Here is a 25,179-nt window from a genome sequence, read left to right as displayed (position 1 = left end):
GCAATCTCTACTCTGTTCCCTTCTACTATCTCTATCCTAAATTTCAATCCAAAGCTGAATGTTGCGTCTACGTGCGCAATAACATCACTTGCTTTCGTGCCCACAACCTTGACTCTTCTGAATTTTCCACCATCTGGCTAAGACTTCATTGTCATACTATTATTAAATACATCTGTGCTGTTTATCTCTCACCCAACTCTACTATCTATGTAAAATTCTTTGACTACTTGAACTCTAAAGTGGAGCACATCTTGACCCACCCTCCCTTCTCTGAAATCTCCATCTTGGGAGATTTCAATGATCACCACCAGCTTTGTCTTTCATCCTCTTTCACTGACCAGCCTGGTGAACAAGCCTACAAATTTGCCCTCCTCAACGACCTAGAGCAGTTGGTTCAGCACCCTACACGTGTAGCCGGTAGCGAGTGTTCTACGTGCTAATTGGTTCATGGATAGAGAAAGTCAATATCCGTCAGGCTTTTTTATTGACATAAAAATCGTGCAGGTGATAAGAACAAACAAAATAAATAGAAAAGGTGTTTGTGTGTGTATGCGTGTGTATGGTGTAGATGACATATAAATGTTAGTGTGTGTAGTAAACAATATGTATGAGTTAACAATAGGAGGACGAGGACAGACAGTGGAAGATAAATGAGTAACAAGAGAGACAAACTGAGACAGGCTGGATTAGGTAGGAGGACACCTGCCGAACGGGCGCAAGCCACTCCCGGTGAGATATATATGGGAGGTGAGAAGGGAGCTGAAGCCCTCCAAAAACCCTTCCCATGTCCTCACTAACCGTTTCCCTATTGTCTCACCAACACCAACGAGTAGTTCAGCATGCTCTCTAAATACATTTCCTCTATCCACACCACATTACATTCACACAACATATCCACCTTTTCCCAAAATTATAATTTCAAAATAGCGCACCTCCACCTTGCCTCCGAGTCCCCGCCTGTGGGGGGGACCACAAAATCCCCCAGGGAGGACTCCCCTTCTGGCTGCCAACCTGAGAGGTGTCTTGATAACTCCTCAAACCTCTTTCTTCTCAATTTCTGCAACATTCGCGGTCTTCCTTCTAATTTTCATTCAGTGGAACACCATCTCTCTTCCTCTAAACCTCACCTTCTCTTCCTCACCGAAACACAGGTTTCTGAGGCTACTGACAGCAATCTCTACTCTGTTCCCTCCTACTATCTCTATCCTTAATTTCAACCCAAAGTTGGATGTTGCGCCTACGTGAGCAACGACATCACTTGCTCTCGTGCCCACAACCTTGATTCTTCAGAATTTTCCACCATCTGGCTAAGACTTCATTGTCATTCTATTATAAAATACATCTGTGCTGTTTATCTCTCACCTAACTCTACTAACTATGTAAAATTATTTGACTACTTGAACCCTAAAGCGGAGCACATTTTGACCCACACTCCCTTCACTGAAATGTCCATCCTAGGATATTTCAATGTTCACCACCAGCTTTGGCTTCCATCCTCTTTCACTGACCAGCCTGGTGAACAAGCCTACAACTTTGCTATCCTCAACGTTCTAGAGCAGTTGGTCCAGCACCCTACACGTATTCCCGACCGTCTTGGAGACAGGCCCAACATTCTAGACCTCTTCCTTACCTCTAACCCTTCTGCTTATTATGTCAAACTGTTCTCTCCGTTGGGCTCCTCCGATCACAATCTTATTTCTGTATCCTGTGTTATCGCTCCTGTACACCCTCTGGACCCACCGAAGAGGCGATGCTTTTGGCATTTTGCTTCAGCTCGGTGGGACGACCTGAGGATGTACTTTTCCGATTTCCCGTGGAATGATTATTGCTTCCAGGATAGAGACCCCTCTGTGTGTGCTCAGCGCATCACAGAGGTGATTGTCTCTGGAATGGAGGCATACACACCACGTACTTTCTCTACTCCTCACGCTAAAAAGCCTTGGTTTAATCACGCTTGTTCTCGTGCTGTCAATGATAGAGAGGCAGCTCACAAAAGGTACCAGAGCCTTCGAACTAATGCTAACCATGAACTTTACATTTCTGCCCGGAATCGTGCCAAATCTATTCTCCGACTAACCAAAAACTCTTTCAATAATAGAAAATGCCAAAACCTTGCATTCTCTAACTCTTCCCGTGATTTCTGGCATCTATCCAAAAACATTTCCAACTTCACTTCTTCATCTTTCCCTCCACTCTTCAGTCCTGACGGCAACACTGACGTCTCATCTATCTCTAAGGCTGAACTCTTCTCTCAAACTTTTTCTAAAAACGTCACTCTGGACGATTCTGTGCATATTCCTCATACTCATCCCCCTTCTGACTCTTTTATGCCTGTTATAAAGATTCTTCAAAATTATGTTTTCTATGCCCTCTCTGGCCTCAATCCTCAGAAGGCTTATGGACCTGATGGAGTGCCTCCTATTGTCCTTAAAAATTGTGCCTCCGAGCTGTCACCCTGCCTGGTCAAACTCTTTCGGCTCTGCCTGTCAACATCTACCTTTCCTTCCTGCTGGATGTATGCCTTCATACAGCCTGTGCCTAAGAAGGGTGACCGTTCCAATCGATCAAACTACCGTCCTATAGCTTTACTTTCTTGTCTATCTAAAGCTTTTGAATCAATCCTTAACCGGAAGATTCAAAAGCACCTTTCCACTTCTGACCTTTTATCTGATCGCCAGTATGGGTTTCGCAAGGGACGTTCTACTGGTGATCTTCTTGCCTTCCTAACTGACTCTTGGTCATCATCTCTTAGCCGTTTCGGTGAAACGGCTATTGCGCTGGACATGTCAAAAGCTTTTGATAGGGTCTGGCACAAATCTTTGCTTTCCAAACTACCCTCCTTCGGTTTCTATCCTTCTCTCTGTACCTTTATCTCCAGTTTCCTGTCTGACCGTTCTATTTCTGCCGTGGTAGACGGTCACTGTTCTTCCCCTAAACCCATTGACAGTGGTGTTCCACAGGGTTCTGTCCTATCTCTCACTCTCTTTCTGTTGTTCATTGATGATCTTTTCAAAACGAACTGACCTATCTATTCTTACGCCGATGACTCCACTCTGCATTACTCGACTTCTTTTAATAGAAGACCCACCCTACAGGAACGTAATGATTCAAGGCTGGAGGCAACAGAACGCTTAGCCTCAAACCTTACTATTATTTCACATTAGGGCAAGAGGAACATGGTGTCCTTCAACGCTTCAAAAACACAGTTTCTCCACCTATCCACTCGACACAATCTTCCATATCCATCCTAGGAGATTTCAATGTTCACCACCAGCTTTGGCTTTCATCCTCTTTCACTGACCATCCTGGTGAACAAGCCTACAACTTTGCTATCCTCAACGACCTAGAGCAGTTGGTCCAGCACCCTCCACGTATTCGCGACCGTCTTGGAGACAGGCCCAACATTCTAGACCTCTTGCTTACCTCAAACCCTTCTGCTTATTCTGTCAAAATGTTCTCTCCGTTGGGCTCCTCCGATCACAATCTTATTTCTGCATCCTGTCCTATCGCTCCTGTACACCCTCTGGACCCACCGAAGAGGCGATGCTTCTGGCATTTTGCCGTCTCATCTATCTCTAAGGCTGAACTCTTCTCTCAAACTTTTTCTAAAAACGCCACTCTGGACGATTCTGGTGAAGGAGAAACAGGCTGAAATTGTTACTCCCGCCCTAAGCACTTCCTGCGCCGCAATGGTGAACCCGAAGCCGGAAACAGCTACGATTGCAGTACAGACTGACCCCTTGCCTGTCACGCCTAGTGCTGAACTTGCCTCACCTGCTTCTCAAAGCTCTGCTTCTACTACTACATCCTCTACATCTACTACTTCTACTATTTTTTTTTTTTTTTTTTTTACGTCGTTGCCTTTTGCGCCGATAGGCATCTTCCTGGTGCGGCCTGATGGTCGGCCCAAGGCTTCTTCCAGGTGGGGCCTGATGGTCGGCCCAGCCCGTTCTGGAGCAGGCGAGTGTTTATAGTGGCGCCATCTTGCATTGGCTCATGCTGCCCCCCGGAACTCGTTCTTGATTCGCTTGGACGGCTTCCTCTAGAGTCCGGGTTGATGGATGGTCTTCAGGACAGCATGTGGGTAGTTTTAAGCCACTCTGTGGTGACTGAAAAATCCGAGTGGTAGCGTGGGGATTCGAACCCGCGTCGTCCATCACGCGGTGAATGTGGGCCCAGTACGCTGCCAGTTCGGCCACCGCCTACCCAGCTACTGCTGCTAATAACACTACTCTCGCTACTCCTACTCCACCCAGCCTTTCTACTGCTGTTATTAACCCGCCTCGTGAAGAAACCTGACAAGGATGCATTGAACCTAGCGGCCGTACCATTAGGCAGCCTCTAAACCTTCCTCTTCCTCTTCCCTTAAACAGTGTCCCCTTTCTGCCGGACACTATAACGTGATATCGGCCCCTCCCTTCGCTAGAGCTTCTTCCGAGTTGGGTTGGTAGTTTCTGTAAGCATCTCTACACGGAAATATTGATATTTGAAGCATTTTACATATATTAGTGTAATCATATATGTTTTTCAATGTATAATTACGAACAAAATGGTTGAATGAAAGGCAAATATAGGTATAATTGGGAAAATAGCGTGAGTGATAGGGTTGGCATCCCTGCGCGGCCCGTGTTTCCACCTCTCCACGCACTCGGCCAGGGAGTCCACACGTGCCTGCTGCTATCACTCCTCTGCCCCTCGGTACCATCCCGTCAAGCCGTTAGAAAAGTGATCGAGCCCCATCGGAGCTGTAGCAAAAGACTACCTGCTTGAGTTAATCAAGGAGGCTGTTGACCCGGCAAGGGTTAAATATCATGATACAACCCTAAAGTCTTAAACAACATTTTAAATAATTTATTTAAAAAACTTTTACCGACTCATATTATATCAAATACGTTTTATTATAATTCCTGGATCCTTAACTACTATATTAATGAACGAAATGCAGAATTGACGCATAAAATATGCGAAGGGGCTGACGAAGATGTGCCTATCTCGAAATAATTTCGCCCTTCAACACCTTCCATTCCGCTCCGGAGGAAACCCTTTGAGTTTTATGGTAGGAGAAAATGGCCGAAAAGGTTCCACAGTCGAAGAGGTTGCCTTATGGTACGGCCGTAACCTCCCTCCCTAAGTGTTCTCTCGGCAACGCCACCCTCGCTTCGTCGCGGGAGGGCGGCCGTGCACACTCTCCCTCGACGGATTCGAGGGAGTCATTGGAAATCTCCTCTGCCAAGCACTGGGAGAGGTCCCCTGGTAACTCTTCTGCCGATGACTCGTCGGCCAAGAAGAAAAATAAATATAAGAACAACGGCCGCCCCCGTAACTCTTAAACCATCATGTTCAATATTATTCAATGGAATTGTATAAGTCTTGGTAATAAAGAACACTTTTTATCGTTGTTGATAAACTCCCACAGGCCGTTAGTCGTTTGTCTATAGGAGACGAGGCTTGAGGATCAGCCAGATTATCCTGCCCTAAAACTCTACCACTCGTACAGAAAATACGCAGGTCACGGCGTAGCCGTCTACACACAAAAAACACTTGCACATACGAAAGTGACTCTGAATACAACTCTTGAAGCTGTCGCGTGCAGAGTTAAATTCAACGGCACTTACCTGTAAATTTCCTCCCTCTACTTTCCGTCCCGCGTTCCCCTTGGTGATGACACAATGCTATCACCTTATTCTCAGCTCCCTGGGAATAAAGTGGTGCTGGGTGGTGACTTCAACGCCCATCATCATCAGTGGGGTAGCAGGAGGTGCGATGCTCGTGGAGAGCAAATAACAAACCTTTTGATGCAGACAAACCTCTGTCTTCTGAACGACGGTAGTGCGACTCACGCAGACGATCGAACCGGTAGCGCATCAGCTATTGTCCTGTCAATCTCATCCGCAAATATCTCACCAGACTTCTCTTAGGAAGCCATCGATGATTCGTATGGCAGCGACCATTTACCTATCTGCATTTCTTATGCACGCGACCTCATGCACACGGGCCCCTGTTTGCCCTAGATTTAGTTTAAAAAAAAGCAGACTGGAATTCCTTCAGAAGGATCATCGACTTGGACATATCTGGGAAAGATATAGACACTAAGGTTGATAACATGCAACGCTCCATATTACACGCCGCCGAGGTCACCATTCCCAAGACTTCTTCACTTGCCACAAAGCATAGAGTTCCATGGTGGACAACAGATTGCCGACAGGCAAAATAGACGATACAGGCATTTTAGCAAGCAGCCCAGTCCGATAAAGTACATCGCATATAAAAAAGGCAATGGTTCAGGCAAGGAAAGTCATCAAAACCGCCAAGCGCAATAATTGCCGAGAATTTACCTCTCAAGTCAACCGCACCACACCCCTCATTCAGGTGTGGAACACAATAAACATATTAAACAATAAGGGGACCTACAACCTACGTTGTTCTGTAGGATGTTGTGTATCAATATACAGGCGGAGAATCCAATTGGCTGTTGTGAACCATATGGAGTGGTTTAGGTTTCCAGAATTTCTCCTTGACAGTGTGTCAGGAACAGTCCCGTTAGAGATTGCTTTTCCCAATTGGTCCTGCGAAGCCATGTGGCCCACTTGTTTTACCGTCGAGTTTTTCAAATAGGTGACGTAGGGACAGCTCATTGCCATGGAGCTGAGAAATGAACCAATGAACTGGGTGGGCAAGGCTTTTCTCGACTTGACAAATCACCCCAGATTTATTCCCGGTATTTACAGCTGTACCATCACGTCCAATCGCCAGTACGTTTTCCATGGAAATTCCTTTTCTATTAGCAAACTGTTTTAGCTCAGTGACAATACTCTTTGCAGAACCAGTGGCAGGTGAATACTGGCCTAGATATTCTGAACCTGGTTCAGCCACTATAGCAATTTGCTCTTCAATTACCTTTCTCCTATAGTCTCTATTTCCAATCTTCTCCGTAGTAAGAGTTTCTTTCCTTCCATCAAAGTAGATGCCTGCAACTTATACTTTCCCATGTGCTTCCTTTGTCAAATTTTGTCCGTTTGATTGCCTCGATCTCCGTACTTTGTTCCTATCTATGACTTTGGAAGGATCCTCTTTTGTAATAACACCTAAATCTTCAAGGATTGCACTAGATAGTAATGCAGCACCACGATCGGACACTCCATCCCAGTCACAAACCTCATGGAAAGAAGAGAACAGACGTTTTTGTTCTCAATTTTTTTTCTTTTTAATTTCTACATTGTTGTCCCACAGTTCCATCTTCTTTTGGTTTTCTATGATGGAGCTGGTACTTGGAAGGGGTGTATTCATCTTCTGAGTTAGTCAAATTTGAGGACGAGGTATCACTTTGAACAAGACATCCTGATGCTTGTAACTGGCTGATGGTCTTGCAGCATATTGATTTATTCTTTCTTCTCTTTTCCTAATGGCTTCAGTTGTTCGCTTGTCCACTCCTCCAATGAACATTTTACGTTCATTTATTTGGTCCTCTACAAATTCTGGTTCTATTTTGGGGACTTTTTTCTGTCGAGGACAGGCACAATACTGGAATTCAGGGCAACTGCACGCTGTTACCTCAAATAATCTAGCAGCATCTCTGATGAACTCTTTAACTTTGTTATCATAACTTGGGCATTTTTTTTTTCGGTCTTTGAAAGGTTTCATCAAGTTCCTGTATTGCTGTGATAGGCTTCTAATTTGTCAACAATGCAATTCTGTCTGATTATGGGGATGTTTTCCTGGCTGTACATGCGAACTATCTTTTCTGCAACACACTTAGATATCATGTGAACTGAAGGACTCTTTCATGATTCAAGCAGTTTATATTTATGCCACAGAACACATGATAGAACATCTTTGTATGTAGGAAGTTGGTTTTCTGGGAGATCATCCACTTGCTTAAATATAGGACACATGTCTGCCTTGTCTAAACGAACACAGTGTCGTTTTTGTGTTTGACCTTGGCTGTTATGAGACATCGTGATTTGTGGTACGTCAGCAGAGGCCGAGGAGCAATACATCCATCCTCTACGTCTGCCAAACAGAAAATGAGCAATCACCATACTTCAGGTGCCCCAGCAGCTTCTAAAAAGTGTTATATGCTCTTTTGAACTTGCTAATTGCATACCTCTCTCCCTCCCGCGGCCCCGCTGCACACGAGTTTTTAATCAAGCTTATCCCTATACTGTCCAAATCCCTTATGCACGAGTTAACCAGCATCTCTACTCCTCCGTTCCTTACACTGGCAAACTCTGCAATAATCTTTCTTCATCTGTATTTCCTCCTGCTTATGAGTTGAACTCTTTCAAGCGGAGAGTATCGGGACGCCTATCCTTCCGAAATTGACCTCTTTTTTGGCCAGTCTTCTAACTCTTTTTATGGGGGCAGTGATCAGCGGGCTATATTTTCTTTCATCATGATTTTTTTTTTTTGCCCTTGTACCCCCCCCCACACACACACACACACACAAGCACACACAGGTATACAGAAACAACATAAACACGGGTAGGAAAGTATTAAGCCTAAAACCAGAGTGACTTTTCTGATCTCCGAAAAACCTATTTTGGGGAACCCGGAATGACGATAGTTATTATAGGAGAGGGATCCTCGCTCTCGCGATAAAGCCTAGAGAAAAACGGCAGATACCCCAACTTCTAGTCTACAAAGTGTCTAGGCTGCACCAGCAAAATGAAGTAATAACACGTGGAACAGTCTAATGAAGCGATCGAAAACGGCGTCAGCAGCGCCACCTGGGCACAGGTAGAGGAAGGTGCCGCCAGTCCCACACCTCATTCTTTCAATGCGCTTCGACGGAGACTGGAGGAACCTTCTCAGGTGAAGGAGTGGGTGAAGTAACTCCTCTTCTCTGCGTTGCTCGCCCTTTTTATTGCATCTTGATTCGTCCGGAAAGGTGTGGCTTCCGGTTGATGACTGCTGATTAAAGTCATCATTTGCTGATCCTTGCTGATCTAGCGTCAGTTCATCACAGTTCCCACGGCCAAAAGCACGACGTGTTGTTAAACATGCTGTTGTGCGACACCAACCCGGTGTCGCTACAATACAGTCATACATTCATATACACATGACGTTTTATATATATATATATATATATATATATATATATATATATATATATATATATATATATATATATATATATATATATATTTTTTTTTTACATCGCTCGATCCCCTAAAAAGTCTCGACCCCGCGACTCACCCCACCTTTAAAATTTTTTGTACCTTCTCATGTTACAGTCGCCCAATGTGTACTAGCTAAACGTGGTCTTGTTACAGTTGCTTTAAAGATTATCACACAAGTCAGAGCCCGCCTAACGATACAACATAGGGAAATGCCAATGATAATAATCATGAAAGTAACAAGAAATGGGTAATGTACATACAGGTTGAGGTAAACAGGGCTAGAGTCATGGACGTGGAAGCTGAGTTATATTCCGAGAAAACAAAATAATAGCTCGAAAAATTATTTACATGATACATCCTAGAAAAAATAAATTGACTAAACTGTCATTAGGATACATGATAATGGAGCTATTTGGAATAGTAAAAAGAAAAAACCTTTGAAGAAGATCTGCTACACACTGAACCTTCGAGTCACACCTTGACACAAAACTGTCGCAGAGAAACACTCACCCGTTGCGTGACAATTAATTGCCAGTGTCGTTACCCTCGGCACGCTTTTGAGACGGGCGGGGTCTACAACAAGAGATAAGGTTTTGTGAAAAGAGGTAATGTTATTCGTAGAGTATCCTAATAGTTACAATGTGATAACTAGGACAAGTCTGGAGAGCCTAAGAAGCATCGGCTGTCAGCACCACTGACTCCTGATACTCCGTTTTTCAGGTCTACAGTACTATAAGAGAAAATCCTGTCACCAAGTTGTGAAATCACTGTTGTAACAAATCTCACTGAAATATATAACTCCAGCATAATTGATTAAAGTAATTCCAGCATTAATAAACATCAAATTAAAAAGACAAATTTCCACCTATCCATCGATCGTAGCGAACGTGGATGACTGACATCTGTGACGCCCCAAAAATAATTCCCGTAACGGGTAACAGTGGTATGTCAAGCAAAGGGTAAGTAAGACTTGTCTGCTTACTTCCAAAGCTTACAGATATTCACATGCTGGTTACAATAAAAGTTAGGGACAGCGTCTGCACATGTTTAGTTTATGTTATTCTACACCCTTGATTATTACGGCTCCGAACAAACAAGACTAGTGCCTTACAGCAACTCAGCAATCAAAGAAAATAGTGGGTTAGAGTGAAAAGTATTACTCAAGCACTCCCCTTTCGCATGAAAAAGATGCAGGCAAAAGCTCAGGTACCAAACAAAAATTAGTTAAAGCGAGGATGCAGGTTATAGTCGTGTGGTGGACAGATAGACAAAGCAGCGTCAGGCTGAACCTCAAGCCGGCGCTAGTCTTTGGAGACGATCACCATGCATCAATCTGTGTATTAAAAAGTAGATCGTAAAGCTCAAATTTCCGTCCACCTATTCATTTGACTATTTCTTCCTAAACTACGGGTAAAAGAACACACCAAGGAATTGTTTTGATTACCGATGGTGACACCCAGAAAGCTTTAAGTCAGAGGCTCCTTGGCCCCCCTCCCCGATGAACGTGTCGACGGCCAAAGAAGCTTCAAAAACGACCCAAATTTACTTTAAGTGCCATAAAAGTTGGCTTACAAAATCGTGCAGGTTGTCAGTGTGGCTGTAGTCAAGGGATACTGCACTCCTTCGAAGAGGAACTTTAAGGACAATCATGTACACAAGGAACTCTAGGTATTTACGCGCATTAGCTACAGATATGGTTTCTCCATCTGTCCAGTTTCCTTGTTTTAAACACGAGATCAAATCAATAGACAGCCTATAGCCGTCCACTGGCCTGTTAAAAAAGCCACTCGTTTGCACAGTGTCCACAGCAAAATTTACACCCTTTACGAGGCTCTGTTGCCCATCTTCCCCAAATGTGTCAAGAAAAAGTGACCGAAACGCATCATAATCCTCCCGTTCCGTGAACGCGCTCCTGTTTATGAGGGCCGCCGTTCCCGTTCCCGGGATTGACCCTCGAGCGGCTGAGATATATTTTATCTCCCGGATCTGACACGAATGAAATGTTCATGACAACCTTACTCTGAAACAAGAAGTCCCTGGCCGAATAATCTGCCTCCCTTACTACCTGAGAATGGCCTAACTGCTGTTGCTGTTAGCGGGTGATTAGAGGCAGAAGCCACTGTGGGATTAGTAAGGTAAGAAAATACCTCTTGTTTGCTCATGCAGCTCAGAGGAAGGAGAAAGCACCTTTTGAAGACTGCTACCACTCCTTACACGACAGTTACCGTTATCCTTGACGTCACCGTCCCTTTCCCTTTGTCCACTCCTCATGGTTATCGGTGAGAGCTTGTAACTTCGGGTCAGGTTTATCTGGCATTAAAAAGAGTTACTAGTAAAATGAGGAGTAAAATGGTAAAATAAAATAAAAATACCGCTGTAAAAATTATTAAAGTAATAATCACTCACCGCTAAGTATGTGCTCACTCCTCCCGATGCTTCTAAAATGCATAAAAAGAGGAAAAAGAATAATGGGTGAGGCTTAGCAAGACAAAACTTCTCCACTGTGCAATAAAATACACAAAAGAAAGGAGAAAACAAAATTAATGACTATACATAAAATAAGCAACAATGTTATTCAGGAAGAATATTAAACATCCACACGCCAGAAAAATCAACAGTTGAAAAAATAAAATAGATACGGCCCCATACGTATAAACACGTAAATAATAATAGTAATTCACCTGAAATATTAGTACAAGTGGTGTAATTACTGAAACCGTACCAATGTAGTGTCGGCTAAAATGTGTTAAAAATACTTCGAAGACAGCAACTCCATACCCCGCTACTCAGCGCGCTCGCGTCCTTCGCCTCGCCGGTGGCTGGGCAGGATCGCCGGGGTGGAAGGGTCTGCCGTCCGTCGTCTGGTAGCGGTGGTGGGATGGGCGGCGGGCAGAGTATATACGCCCACAACAGTCAGCCCCAAAGGTCCGAGTTGTCTGGCGAAGAAAAGTGCGCACCTACGACAGGCTGGGGCGTAGGTACACGATGGGGTGTCTCGAACGGTAAGAGGTAACGAAACCCCCGGTGTAGAATATGGGCTGTGTGGAGTTTCGGGGCGGGGCGGGGAGTTGCACTCGGGTGCGGCTGTGTGCGGACTCGACTCACCGGGGCAGGAAAGGCCGCGCGCTTTGGTTAGCATTTGCTTGATGTTTCCGATACCGTTCGCTGCACCCACACACTGTCACTGAAGTTATGTTTGAGAAAGAGAGATATAACACTTATTTAACACTTCGGAGAGGTCCGTAAATCGTTGCCACCACTTATGTTACCCTTTTTTAAGTGTTACTTTTAAAGTGATTGGTGTTAAGTGTTAAGTTTAAGGCGCGAACTGTTATCTCACTCGTCACAGGGCCGGTGTTACCGTGGCCTGCTTCACAAGTTGATTGTAGTAGGTGAGATAACACAATAGCCTTTAGTTAAGTGAGGTGTGTGGCCGAGCGGTAGCCGTTATAAGTTTGCTTTAGTTTACTTTAGTTCTCTCTCTCACAGGGACATTAATAGGTGTGATGAATTTTAACTATATTAATAGTTTTACACAATATTTATGTGAGCGAGTCTCACGAAACGAGAGCCAGCCACACCACAGAGCGCGGACGGAGGATATCACCGTCCGCCACCCGCTGCCCACTGTCTTCTCTCCTATTCTCTGCGTCATCTCTGCTCCTCCGTTCCTTAAACTGGCAAACTCTTTAACAATCTTTCTTCAACTGTATTTCCTCCTGCTTACGAGTTGAACTCTTTCAAGAGGAGATTATCGGGACGCCTCTCCTTCCGAAATTGACCTCTTTTTTGGCCACTCTTCTAACTCTCTTTATAGGGGCAGTGATCAGGGGGCTATATTTTCTTCCATTATGATTTTTTCTTTTTTTTACCCTTGATCCCCCCCACTCCCCACACACACACATAAGCACACACAGGTATACAGAAACAACATAAACACGTGTAGGAAACTATTAAGCCTAAAACCAGAGTGACTTTTTGATCTCTGAAAAACCTATTTTGGGGAATCCGGAATGACGATAGTTATTATAGGAGAGAGATCCTTGCTCTCGCGATAAAGCCTCGAGAAAAACGGCAGATACCCCAACTTCTAGTCTACAAAGTGTCTAGGCTGCACCAGCAAAATGAAGTAATAACACGTGGAACAGTCTAATGAAGCGATCGAGAACGGCGTCAGCAGCGCCCTGAGCACAGGTAGAGGAAGGTGCCGCCAGTCCTACACCTCATTCCTTCAATGCGAGGAACCTTCTGAGGGAAAGGAGGGGGGGAGTAAGGAATGTGCACTAGTCATTCCGGGTTCCCAAAAATGGGTGCACGATAGCTAACTCCCACTTGGAGCCGGAGAAAAGGGAGCTCAATCGAAGTACCACATACTTGAGTCTACATTTGCGTCCCGCCAAATTGGTAAGTGTAGAACCGACTGAGGTCGCCCGGACTTACCGTAGTGTTAAAGTTAAGTAATCCACTCCGTTACCCGAGATAAATACCAGCAGAATAAATCTCCAAGGTAGTCGTGAAACTTCATTTGATAACAAAAATAGACACAACGACCTATAGCGTAGCACAAAAAAAAAAAAACGCAAGGGAGAAAGAGGAACATATATACATGGAGAGAAGAGGTAGGAGTGCACCTTCACCCTCCGGATTTTTTACCTTGCTGCCGAGGAGTAAAAAAAGAAAGTTAAATTTCTTCCTATTCCATCTCCCTCGACGGGGGAAGTCCTAACGCAACGCAGGGGGCGTCGTCCACAGACGGAGAGATAGGAACAGGAAGCAGTGCTCCACTGGACGCTCTCCTTGACCCGGTCCAGGGAATGGGTCCTAAGGAAAGCCAGGGAGGCAGCTACCCCTCGGACATCGTGAGCGCGCGGGTCATGTCCCGGATCTCCTTCCTCTATGACGGTCCTTAGGAGGCCTGCAATCCTCCTGATTGACAGAGGGAGGGCTGAAGCGGGATCACAGAAAAGGTGATGTTGTTCGTGCGCCGTAGAATCTGTTATGTAGTTCCTTAAGGCTGACACGGGGCAGAGTGGGTGAGGCTCGCTTTGCAGGCACCAGACTGGTATGACCACTGGTTGGAGACAGTGGTCGAGGCGCTCATTCTTGGCTAGCGATTTTGGGGAGGAAGCTAAGGACACTGCAGGTCCATCTGTCGTGAATGTAGTGTACCTGGGAAAACGCGTGAGAGTCCTGAGCTGCGAGGACCTGAACCTAGAGGCGAGGGCGACGAGGAACAGGGTGTGTATTAGGAAATCCATTTCTGAAGGTCCGTCCTGGTACCTAGTGGAAGATAGAGACGTTATAACCTTTTCTAGGGACCAAAAATGGATGTCTCTTCTAAGGGGAGGATCATGGTGAAAGAGGCCACGCTTAAGGAGCTGAACTGAGCGGGGTCTAGGACAATTCCCCAGCCATATTTAAGAGGGTCAGCAAGGGCGGCAAGGTGAGTTGCAATTGTTTATGGCGCCCTCTTTTTCGTGTGGGAAAGAACAGAAAGAAACTCCAAGACAGTGGCCTCGGTGATTCTGTCGAGTCACCTCCAGGTTCTGATGGGGCTTCTCCGGCCTCGTCCCAGGTGATGCATGCTGATGTAGATGCACCTCACATTGCTTCGCCGAAGTCCGCCAGAGGTATGAAGAAGCGACATCGCGGTTCTACAGATTCAATTGAATCTGTTCTGCCAACTAAGATTACTGTAGGTATACATGATTTTGGGGTCTCTCAGGATAGGCCTATGGAGGAAGATGCGGAGGCTCATATTGAGCCTGCTGAGACCCCCTCTGTTCCAGTTCCTGTTGCTTCTAGTGGTTTTCCTGATCGGGATATGGAAACTGAGGAATCCCTTGGAGATAGTGTGGGGAATCCTCCCCGCGAGCACGTAGCTTCGGGGAGTGGTGTGAGGTCAGGCTCTAGTAGTGCGGCGTCCGGAGGGGGCGCAGGTTCCTTTGTTGGGAGAAAGCTCGAGGTCCCTCGACCCGGCTCCTCTCGGGTCCCAGTCTCCTCTTCTCGTCGTATTACCGTACCGAATCAGGTGGGTAGAAGGCAGTCTCTTTCAGGGGCTCGCCTGAAGCGCACTCGAAAATAGACATCTTCCTACTCCTCCAGTGGCATTGTAGAGGCCTAAGAGCCTCGTGGGAGGAACTCTGAGGATTGATATCTCGGTTTTCTCCTGCTTGCCTTTGTTTACAGGAGACAATGCTCGGAGACTACACTCACTCTAGTCCTCCTGGGTATCGGGCCGTTTACAGTACCCCTAATCCTGGACAGGGCCACCATGGTGGCACCGCCATATTCGTTCGCTGTGATATCCCTTCGGTCCCATTACAGCTTCACTCAACGTTGCAGTCTGTTGCTGTTAAGGTTTATTTGGACAAATTTTATACATTATGTAGCCTTTATCTCCTTCCTGGTGTTCCCGTTGACAGACACGATCTTGACGACCTGGTGCAGGAACTTTCCTCGCCTTTACTTTTATTAGGGGATTTTAACGGTCGCCATCTGTTGTATAGTCTATCGATTTTAACTTGAGCCCGTGGGCGCGACACAAGGATTCCCCACGAGGCCGCGCTGGTGCCACATCACTCCATTACTGTCCTCACAGAGGGTGTCTCTCTCTCTCTCTCTCTCTCTCTCTCTCTCTCTCTCTCTCTCTCTCTCTCTCCCACTCTGTGTGTGGGTGTGTGTGTGTGTGTGTGTGTGAGAGAGAGAGAGAGAGAGAGAGAGAGAGAGAGAGAGAGAGAGAGAGACTCGTGATCAGGCTGTGATGAATGAACTACACACACACACACACACACACACACACACACACACACACACACACACTGCCAGGCTTCACGGTCTGACAGGGCGGCAGTTCGAGCCCGCTCAGGCCGGATTTTTTCCGTTGACTAGGAGTGGTTACTATCCCCCCATGAGCAAAGGGGATGGGGTGTGTGGTGTGTGAGGTCCTGGCAGTACCCATAGATCGACGATAAAGAGCACTTGCTCATGTCGGGAGGGTACCTGCTGCTGGCGATTACGAGTCCAACACGTGATCAGGTCGTGGTGAATTACACACACACACACACACACACACACACACACACACACACACACACACACACACACACACTTTACACGTGGCAATTCCTGGCCGGCAATACAGCCGCGACGATCTAGCGGCTAGACCGGCTGGGTGCTCTCGGGAGAAAGTACCTTCACACGTGGGAGGAGCCGCCGGGAGCATCAAGACGTAAACTGCTAGTAAATGCAAGGGCATGAATTCATCCCAGACACCCCAAAAGGCTACTACCATATCTTAAAACCACAATGAGTTTGGTCCATCAGCCTAATATTGTAGAAATACTTTAAGTAAACGAATTTTATCATAAGTAGTATTGATTGATTGATTGTTTATTGTTGCATTTAACAACAAAGGAGAAGGGAGGAACATGCCATCCCAACCCCCAGGTATTACATAGTGTGATTATATAATACCGTTATATAATAACCTTCGATATCTCGCAAAGAGATAAACATTTCCAGCAATGTTGCTGCCACTCTCAAAAGTTGTTTTGCGCGGACTCTGCTTCTTGTAGAGCTTATCTTGTGGGTTCCACAAGTGTCGATGCTGTCTCACTTCCTCTAGCAATGCCACCTCGGCCTCCCGGCTCCAAATCTTGTTATCTGCATCTGTCATTTCTTGTTTTATTGGCGCCGACATGTTGTTTACCTGGCCGCCAGTCGGCAATAAAAGACGGACACGCTCAGCTGCAGAGAACTTGCCGCGAGAAGAGCTCCCAGACCCAGACCCAGACCAGAAATGCTGCCGCGCCTGTATTGCCAGCCGCGAATTGCCAGGTGTAAAGCTGTCTTTAGAGGTGAGGTTCGTGATTTAAATGAGAAGAGATCGCAAGAAGAGAAGAGGGAGATTTTTTGGAGAGTAATGGATATGAAAGTGAGAAAGTAGTTCATAGGGTCGAAAGGAAGAAGGGAATAAAACTAACAGAAAAGGAGGAAGGGTGGAAAGTGACATATACGAATATTAATGTAATAGTTTCATCGTGGATATAATTAACGACTATTTGAAAGACAAAGAACCTGATATTGTGGGGCTGACGGAAACTAAGTTGTGACTCAATTGAGGTGGTGGGGATTGGAGAAGGTGCAAACAACATATGGAGGAGAGACAGAAAGATAAAACAGGGAGGAGGTGTGATGTTAATGGTTAAAAAAGGCATTAGGGTGGAGGAGGTAATTGAGGGTGAAGGCTTGACAGAGGTGTTGAAAGTGAAAATTGTGGGTGCTGAAGGAAGAAGGAGGCATTATGTAGTAGGGTATGTGCCCCCATGAACAAGCGTATGGGGTTGCGGGAATATAAACAAATGATACAAGAGACGGTGAGTTGCAAGGATGAAATGTTGAGGGCGTGTGAGAGAATACTTATAATGGGTGATTTCAACTGCATGGAGGTGGAATGGGAGGATTGGGAGACGCAGGGAGCAGACGAGTCGTGGGGAGGAAGACTACTGCAACTGGCAGTGGAACATGTGCTGACTCAGTGGATCAAGGAACATACCAGATTCGGGAAAGAAGGCGAGGCATCAAGACTAGACCTGGTATATATTTAGTAAGGCGCCGGAAATAATAGAAAATCTTAACGTAGATTGTCCAATAGCGAAGAGTGACCATGAGGTTGTGGAATTTGAAGTATCAGAAAAGAAAACGATTGACCGGAAAGAAAATCACAAAATTGGGAGAAGCAACAACTGTGACTTTGTTAGCATGATAACCTTTTTTGAAAATGCAAATTGGAGTGGGCTGTTCAAAGCCAAGAGTACACAGGATAAGTGAGAGGCGTTTTTAAAGCTATACAAGGAAGCCGAAAATAGATATGTCACCAAGGTAACCAAAAAGGATGTTGGTAAAAAGGAGTGGTTTAACAAGAGATCCGAGATAATTAGAAAGAGAAAAGAGGAAGCTTGGAAGGGATGGAGGAGACGAAGAAGAATTAACTCGTGGAACGATTTCAAACAAGCAAGGAATGAATATACAAAGATTAGAAGAGAAGAAAAAAGGAAATATGAAAAAGATATAATCGACAAGTGAAAAGACCTACCCAAACTATTTTATAGACATGTGAACGGCAAATTAAAGAATAGAAAAAAAATCGATAAACTGAAAATGGATGAAACCACATATGAGGACCCAGCAAAGATGGCAGAGGTGATGAATAACAGCTTCCAAAGAATTTTACAAAAGAAGAATTTGTACAACCCCCGGGCCAAGAAAAAGGAAGCGTTATGCAAGAGATTCAGTTAACGGTGCAGGAGGTCAAAGAAAGTTTGAACAAATTGGATGTAAGAAAGGCGACGGGGCCGGATGGAGTATCAGGGTGGATCTTGAAACATTGTAGTGATCAACTTGCAGAGAAACTGCACTCCATAATGAGTGCCTCTCTGAGTGAAGAAAAGGTACCACAAGATTGGAAGAGAGCAAACATAGTACGGTACCGATTTTTAAGGGAGGCAAGAGAGCGGATCCATTAAATTACAGACCGGTATCACTCACTAGTGTGGTTGCGAAGGTATGTGAGAGAATGGTTAAAAACAGGTGGCCGGATTTCTTAGAAAGTGAGAAAATTATATCGGATTTCCATCGAGAGAGAGAGAGAGAGAGAGAGAGAGAGAGAGAGAGAGAGAGAGAGAGAGAGAGAGAGAGAGAGAGAGAGAGTGTGCACACGTTCACACGTGAATGCTGATGAAGGAGCGGAACATCAAAGTCTCGAATCTAGATAATACGCCTCGTCTTCTCTCTGGTGTTATTATTTTGTAGTGATATCTTGGTTTAACATGTGTTACATACACATGCTACATTTATTTTCACCTCTTAATTATGGATAAAGCCTCCCTTACACTTCCTGAATAGCAGTGAACCTCTCCGCCACTCACAGCCGAACACGACGAACATCGTTTATTCACAACAACACTTGAGTAGCACTACTGCGACGTTGCCGGATGGAGGGAAGGCTTACCACAGTGGGTACAGGAACTCATTTCCGCAAATGTACCAGGAACATCAACAGCTCTCTCCTCCTGAATTTTGCAAAATCCAGAAAGTTGAGAATTGCGGGTTCCTGGTACCAGAGACCAGAGCTGCACCGCTGGACTTGATATAGCGATGCCGGAGGTGTAGCTAAGAAGATCGACCACATTCTCGTAAATACTCGTTGGAGGATCCTTCAGAACTGCAGGGTTTACCGGAGTGCTGCGTTCTTTGCAACTGACCATAGGCTTGTTGTTGCAACACTCAAGCTTCATGTTAGGTCAAAAAGAATCTCGAGATGCAACACTACTGTGTTCCATCTCGAGAGGCTGAAGGACCTGGCATGTGCTCAGGAGTATGCAGTGACGGTCTCAAATCGGTTCGATGTGCTCAGCACCCTGGAAGACCCTGTAGAACTGTGGAATACCTTCAAACGTAAGACTCTGCAAGATGCCGAGGAGTGCACTGGAGAGCGCCCGAGATCTTGGAGTGCCTTTGCCTCGGTGGAGACGTTGGATAATATTGAGGAGAGTCGCGCTGCCAGACTTGCTGGGAAGCGAGACCAATACAGGGCTCTGTCGCGTAGGACTAGAGCTCTCCTGAGGAGAGACAAGGAGAGGTATGTCAGGAGTCTCGCTGAGGAAGTCGAGGTCCATTTAAATGCGAATGACCCCCGACCTGCTTATCGAGCCGTGAAGATGCTCCGCTCCAAGTCTCCCTCTTATTAGGTGAGCACTATCCGAACAGCTGACGGCTGCCTCGTGTCTTACATGAATGGGCAGAGGGCACGTTGGGCTGAGAACTTTGAGCAGCTGTACATGGTGGACTCTCCACGTCGGCAGCTTCCAGTTGCTGGGTTACAAGTGGTGGATGCTGACCCACCCATTGACGAAAGTTCATCCTCTCTGGTTGAGGTCAAAGAGGCTGTGGCTAAGTTGAGGGGTGGGAAGGCACTTGGCATGCTGTCCGGATCTTCAATCAACCTTAACTTCAGCAACTTCGGTCAAGAGGAGCACCGGGAGACAGCATGGGCCAAGCAAGTCATACATCACGCCAGCCACCATAAATAAAATTAGCTTGCGCCACTAACAGGCTGGGGCCGTCTATAACGCCCCTCAAAAAACCCTACCGGCGCTACAGACAGCACAAAAAAGTGTAGCAAATCTGAGGCATTCCAGTGGAAAACAAGTTCGAGGTCCTCGGCCGTGTTTCTGGAGTGACGGGAGGAAATGTTGTGGGCAGCCCGGCGTGGCGATAAATCTCATCAGTGTATTTTAGTCTATCCGATCCTGATCTGCGCATGCGCAGAACCCAATGTTTATTATCACAGTGTTGATATTAGTTTGTCCATGCAAGATGGCGGCAATACAGCATGCTAGTTTTTATGAGAGAATGGCCAAATTCCAGGATGACATTCAAGGGTTATCACATTTATCACATTTACCGACATACAAGGGGTATAGGTTATCACATTTATTACATTTACCGACATACAAGGGGTATAGGTTATCACATTTATTACATTTACCGACATACAAGGGGTATAGGTTATCACATTTATTACATTTACCGACATACAAGGGGTATAGGTTATCACATTTATCACATTTACCGACGTACAGGGGGTGCAGGTTATCTCACCAATCACATTTACCGACGTACAAGGGGTGCAGGTCATCTCACTTATCACATTTACCGACACAGGGGAAGGTGGGGCAAAACGGCACCCTAAAGGTTTCACTCCAGATTGTGCATCAATTTTGTAGTATATTCAGAGATAGCTGGTGTTTTTGCAATCTTTATTCATCATTAAACAAAATAAACTCTCTTTGGAAGAACTACTTTGGATCCTTTACTCATGAATTAAAAAAATAACATAGCCACAAGTGGACCATTTTGTACAACGGTCGGGGCAAAACGGACCTCACGTATGGGGCAAAATGGCCCTCATATGGAAATGCTTGGTAACAAGCCAAACATACGTTTTAACAGAGAATCACATTAGAAAGATTACTTAACAAAACTAAAATAATCTAGTTCTTATTCCATTAGAAAACAATTGCTCTTAGGCTCAGTAGCATGAACAACAATGAATTCCAAATGAAAAGTGATATTACCTTCCTGAACATCAAGTTCTTATTCCATTACAAAAATAAATGATCTGTGGCTCAATAGCATGAACACCAATGAACTCTCATGAAACTACTCACAAGTGAAAGTGAAATTACCTTTCTGAACACAAAAGTTCTTAATGCATTACAAAAATAATTGTTATTTTGCTCAATAGCATGAACAACATGAACTCACAAACGAAAAGTGACATTACCTTCCTGAACATAAAATTAATATTCATATGAAAGAAACAGAGAACACTTTGTCCTTATCTCTGTTCACTGAAGTTGTGAGTTAGCAGCAAAAAATAATTATTATTGTTAAGTGGGCCGTTTTGCCCCAAGGGCAATGAAAATGTTAACAACAATCTCAGCGGAACAATGGCGGTGCAGAAAAATGTTTCAGTAGTCAGACTCATGCACAGAGTAATACCAAAGAATCATGCAATAACACATGAAATTATGAGTCACAGTACTCCTATAAACACGATTTTATCAGACCCTTACCAATAGATCAGCTGGTGATAAAATATTCTGGGATTTTTCACACACAAACAAACGACGGCGTCCAAACTTGCCCGGATGATACAGCTGACTAATGAGCCGAGAAGTAAGTCCATATCATTATCAATAGCTGGCAGAAGCTAAAAACACAGAAAACGGGGTGGTCCATATTACCCACATATGCCATTTTGCCCCACCTCCCCCTACAAGTGGTGCAGGTTATCTTATTTATCACATTTACCGACATACAAGGGGGGCAGGTTACCTCATTTATCACATTTACTGACATACAAGAGGTGCAGGTTATCTTATTTATCACATTTACCGGCATACAAGGGGTGTAGGTTATCTCATTTATCACATTTGCTGACATACAAGAGGTGCAGGAATCAACTTTCATATTTCACGCATTTTCCAAATTCAAAACATACGTCATCATTTACTTTCATAAAAAAAAACAAATATAAACTCGGGTGGGACAGATCACAATAAGTAAGCGAGAAAAGACATGGTACCGTGCCGAAAATAATCCGCCCTGTGTATGTAAACAAAGTCCGCGCATACGCAGATCAGGATGGGATGTTCACCCATAGCGGATCGTTGGCAACACTGCTTACATCACAATGGCCGCTTCCCCGCTCCAACCAAAACAATTGTAGGCTATGCCTTTTCACTGGTGTTCTAATGCGATTCTGCTGATTTATCGACCTCATTTGAAATGCATATTAGTCGATTTCATGCTCCCCCACCCAAAAACCCCGTGTTCCCACAGGTCCCCTAAGATCGTTTAGGGAAGGGATAGGCATAACTTGAAAAGAGGCATAACTCGAAAAGTAGACATTTGCGACGGAAATGAGGAACAAAATCACGAAATTCTCAACATCTACATGGGTAGGCGGTGGCCGAACTGGTAGCATACTGGGCCCACATTCACCGCGTGATGGACGACGCGGGTTCGAATCCCCACGCTACCACTCGGATAATTGACCAAAAAAAGTTACTGTAAAATAATAGCAGTTTTCTTAAATGCATAATAATAACTTAGTATTCGTAAATGCAAAGTAATGGCTTAGTTTCATAAATGCAAATGAATCGCTTAGTATTCTTAAATGCAAAATAATAGCTTTGTAATTCAATTCAATTCACAATAGCCTACTAGTTTCCTAAATGCGCCGGCTGGCATGGTCGATGACGTCATTACATAACATTGTCAAGCGAGAGTTAAATAGTTTTATCATTATATATTTTTAGATCATATCAGAATATTTGTGCAAATTATCAATGTTTTCTTCGTATTTTCTTAGGGAGGACGTTGCAGGAATGAATACAACATTTATTCAAATGCATAATAGCGTTGTAAACAGCTTTAGCTGTCCTTGACTAAATTTGAACGAAATGTAATAAGATACATTTTCGTCCACAAATTACAAACTTGTTGTCAGTGTGCACAACTGACAAATTCATATATAATAAATTATGGAGAGTGTATATGTAGTGACATATCTGAACATTAGCCTCTTTCCATGCGGTGTATATATTTTAAAGTCGGGGCCGGTGAACGAAACTCAATGGACAGTGTGTCAACACTTGTGTCCCACGATTGTACAACAGTAGTTTTCCTGGGTTATTGGTCATGGAGTTCCCTGACTTTAGGCACTGTAAAGCCAAAGACAGGGAGGGGATGGTAGCTGGGGTAGTGCTAATTGCCATTTGAGCAACGTAAAAAAGCAACGAAAAGGGGGGGGTGGGGGTGGGGTGAAAAGGGGCAGTATACACGATTTGCCGTTTCTGTTGTAACCGACGGTGGAATTTACGAGCTCACATAACTATACACGGAAGGAAGTACTCTTGTAGATGATACAATCCTTTCACTTTCTTATTCCAGAAACTTCAGTACAAACCTCTTGTGCTGCTACGAGGCAACCCACGGAAGTACTTACCAGGAATCGGTGTTCGGTCCCTCAGGCTGCCACTCCGTCGCTGCGTCAATCTAGGTTACACGCGACACAGCAACTGGTCACATGCGTCCGGAAGAGTATTTAGGAGCCTCAAAGGGTACGTGATGGTTACACTTATGACAGGGCACGCGCCACTACCGCCGGACTCCTCATATGTGAGCACCGTCACCTCAGGCAGCCGTGCGCCACCCTGCAGTGTAGCCACCGGCCGTTGGGGTAGATTCCCTGGGACAAGGTTACCTAAGGTCTACTCAGAATAGTATACTCAGTATGACTTGATTAACGATGAGTGAAGGGTATTTGCTTTGGAGACTATTTGAGAAAATATCACCTGCTAAGAGTTAAAAAGTAAAGTTGATTATGGCGGAATCTGAAAACTTTCCATCGCCTATAGATGACTGAACTTCTGTTGGAGAAACAAGCAATGAAACCTACTCGTCCCCGGATCCGATGCGCGTTAACAAACAACGTCGTTGTCTGAGAATTACAATGCATTTCTTATACATTTTTATTTTCTTGAAAATGAAGATTACGAAGATTCAAAACAATTACTTCCTTAAAACGCTGAGCTGCATACGCAAAACAAAGCAAATATTACAAGTGTAAACACAAGATTTACTCATGCCCGTTAAGTGCTTGCTTCGTGCCTACGTGTGGAGCGCTGCCACCACTAGTGGAGGGGTACAGTGGAAGTGATGCAACATCTTGTCAGGATGACACGACAGTGTAGCGCAAGTCATATGCAACCCTTACCTCCCATAATGGAGGCTCGTTACTCTTCATAAATTATTATACCTACCGTTCGTGATTTCCCTCAGTGTAGTGAGGACATACAGGTCAGTAGACGGATGATTTGCTCTCTCTCTCTCTCTCTCTCTCTCTCTCTCTCTCTCTCTCTCTCTCTCTCTCTCTCTCTCTCTCTCCACTGCCCACCCCACACGTCAGGCCCGTCGGGTTATCAATTTTTTTTCCCGTCCGCTGCCGATTGTTAATAAAAAACTTGACTTTGGAAATAAGCGAGATACGGTCATTTTCAATTTAGATATGTTTGCTTGAATTACCCTGTACGTGTGTGTGTGTGTGTGTGTGTGTGTGTGTGCGTGTGTGTGTGTGTGTGTGTGTGACTGAGGACTGAATATATTTCTTGGCTCGGAGCTCCTAGTTAGGGTAAAGTGGGGTAAGATGAACCACTTTTTAGATTTTTCGACCTGGGGTCTTCCCTGGTAACGTGACCCTGTCTCTGTCAGTGTTCATTTGAGCAGCTGTCATTTACCTTTAACCATAAACAAAATTGATATTCTCCTGATAAGGCTTTCACCTTTGTAAAGCCTTTAAAAAAGAGGATAGTACACATTTTTTATATATCAATAGTACATATACATTCTTTTAAAAGAATAAAAAATCCTTTTGAAAATTTAGCAAAATGCACTTATGTCCATCAACAGGCCTACGAGAGATTGAATC

The sequence above is a fragment of the Eriocheir sinensis genome, chromosome 23 (genome assembly GCF_024679095.1).
Source record: "Eriocheir sinensis breed Jianghai 21 chromosome 23, ASM2467909v1, whole genome shotgun sequence".
NCBI lineage: Eukaryota > Metazoa > Arthropoda > Malacostraca > Decapoda > Varunidae > Eriocheir > Eriocheir sinensis.
Note: the sequence above shows the minus strand (reverse complement) of the source record.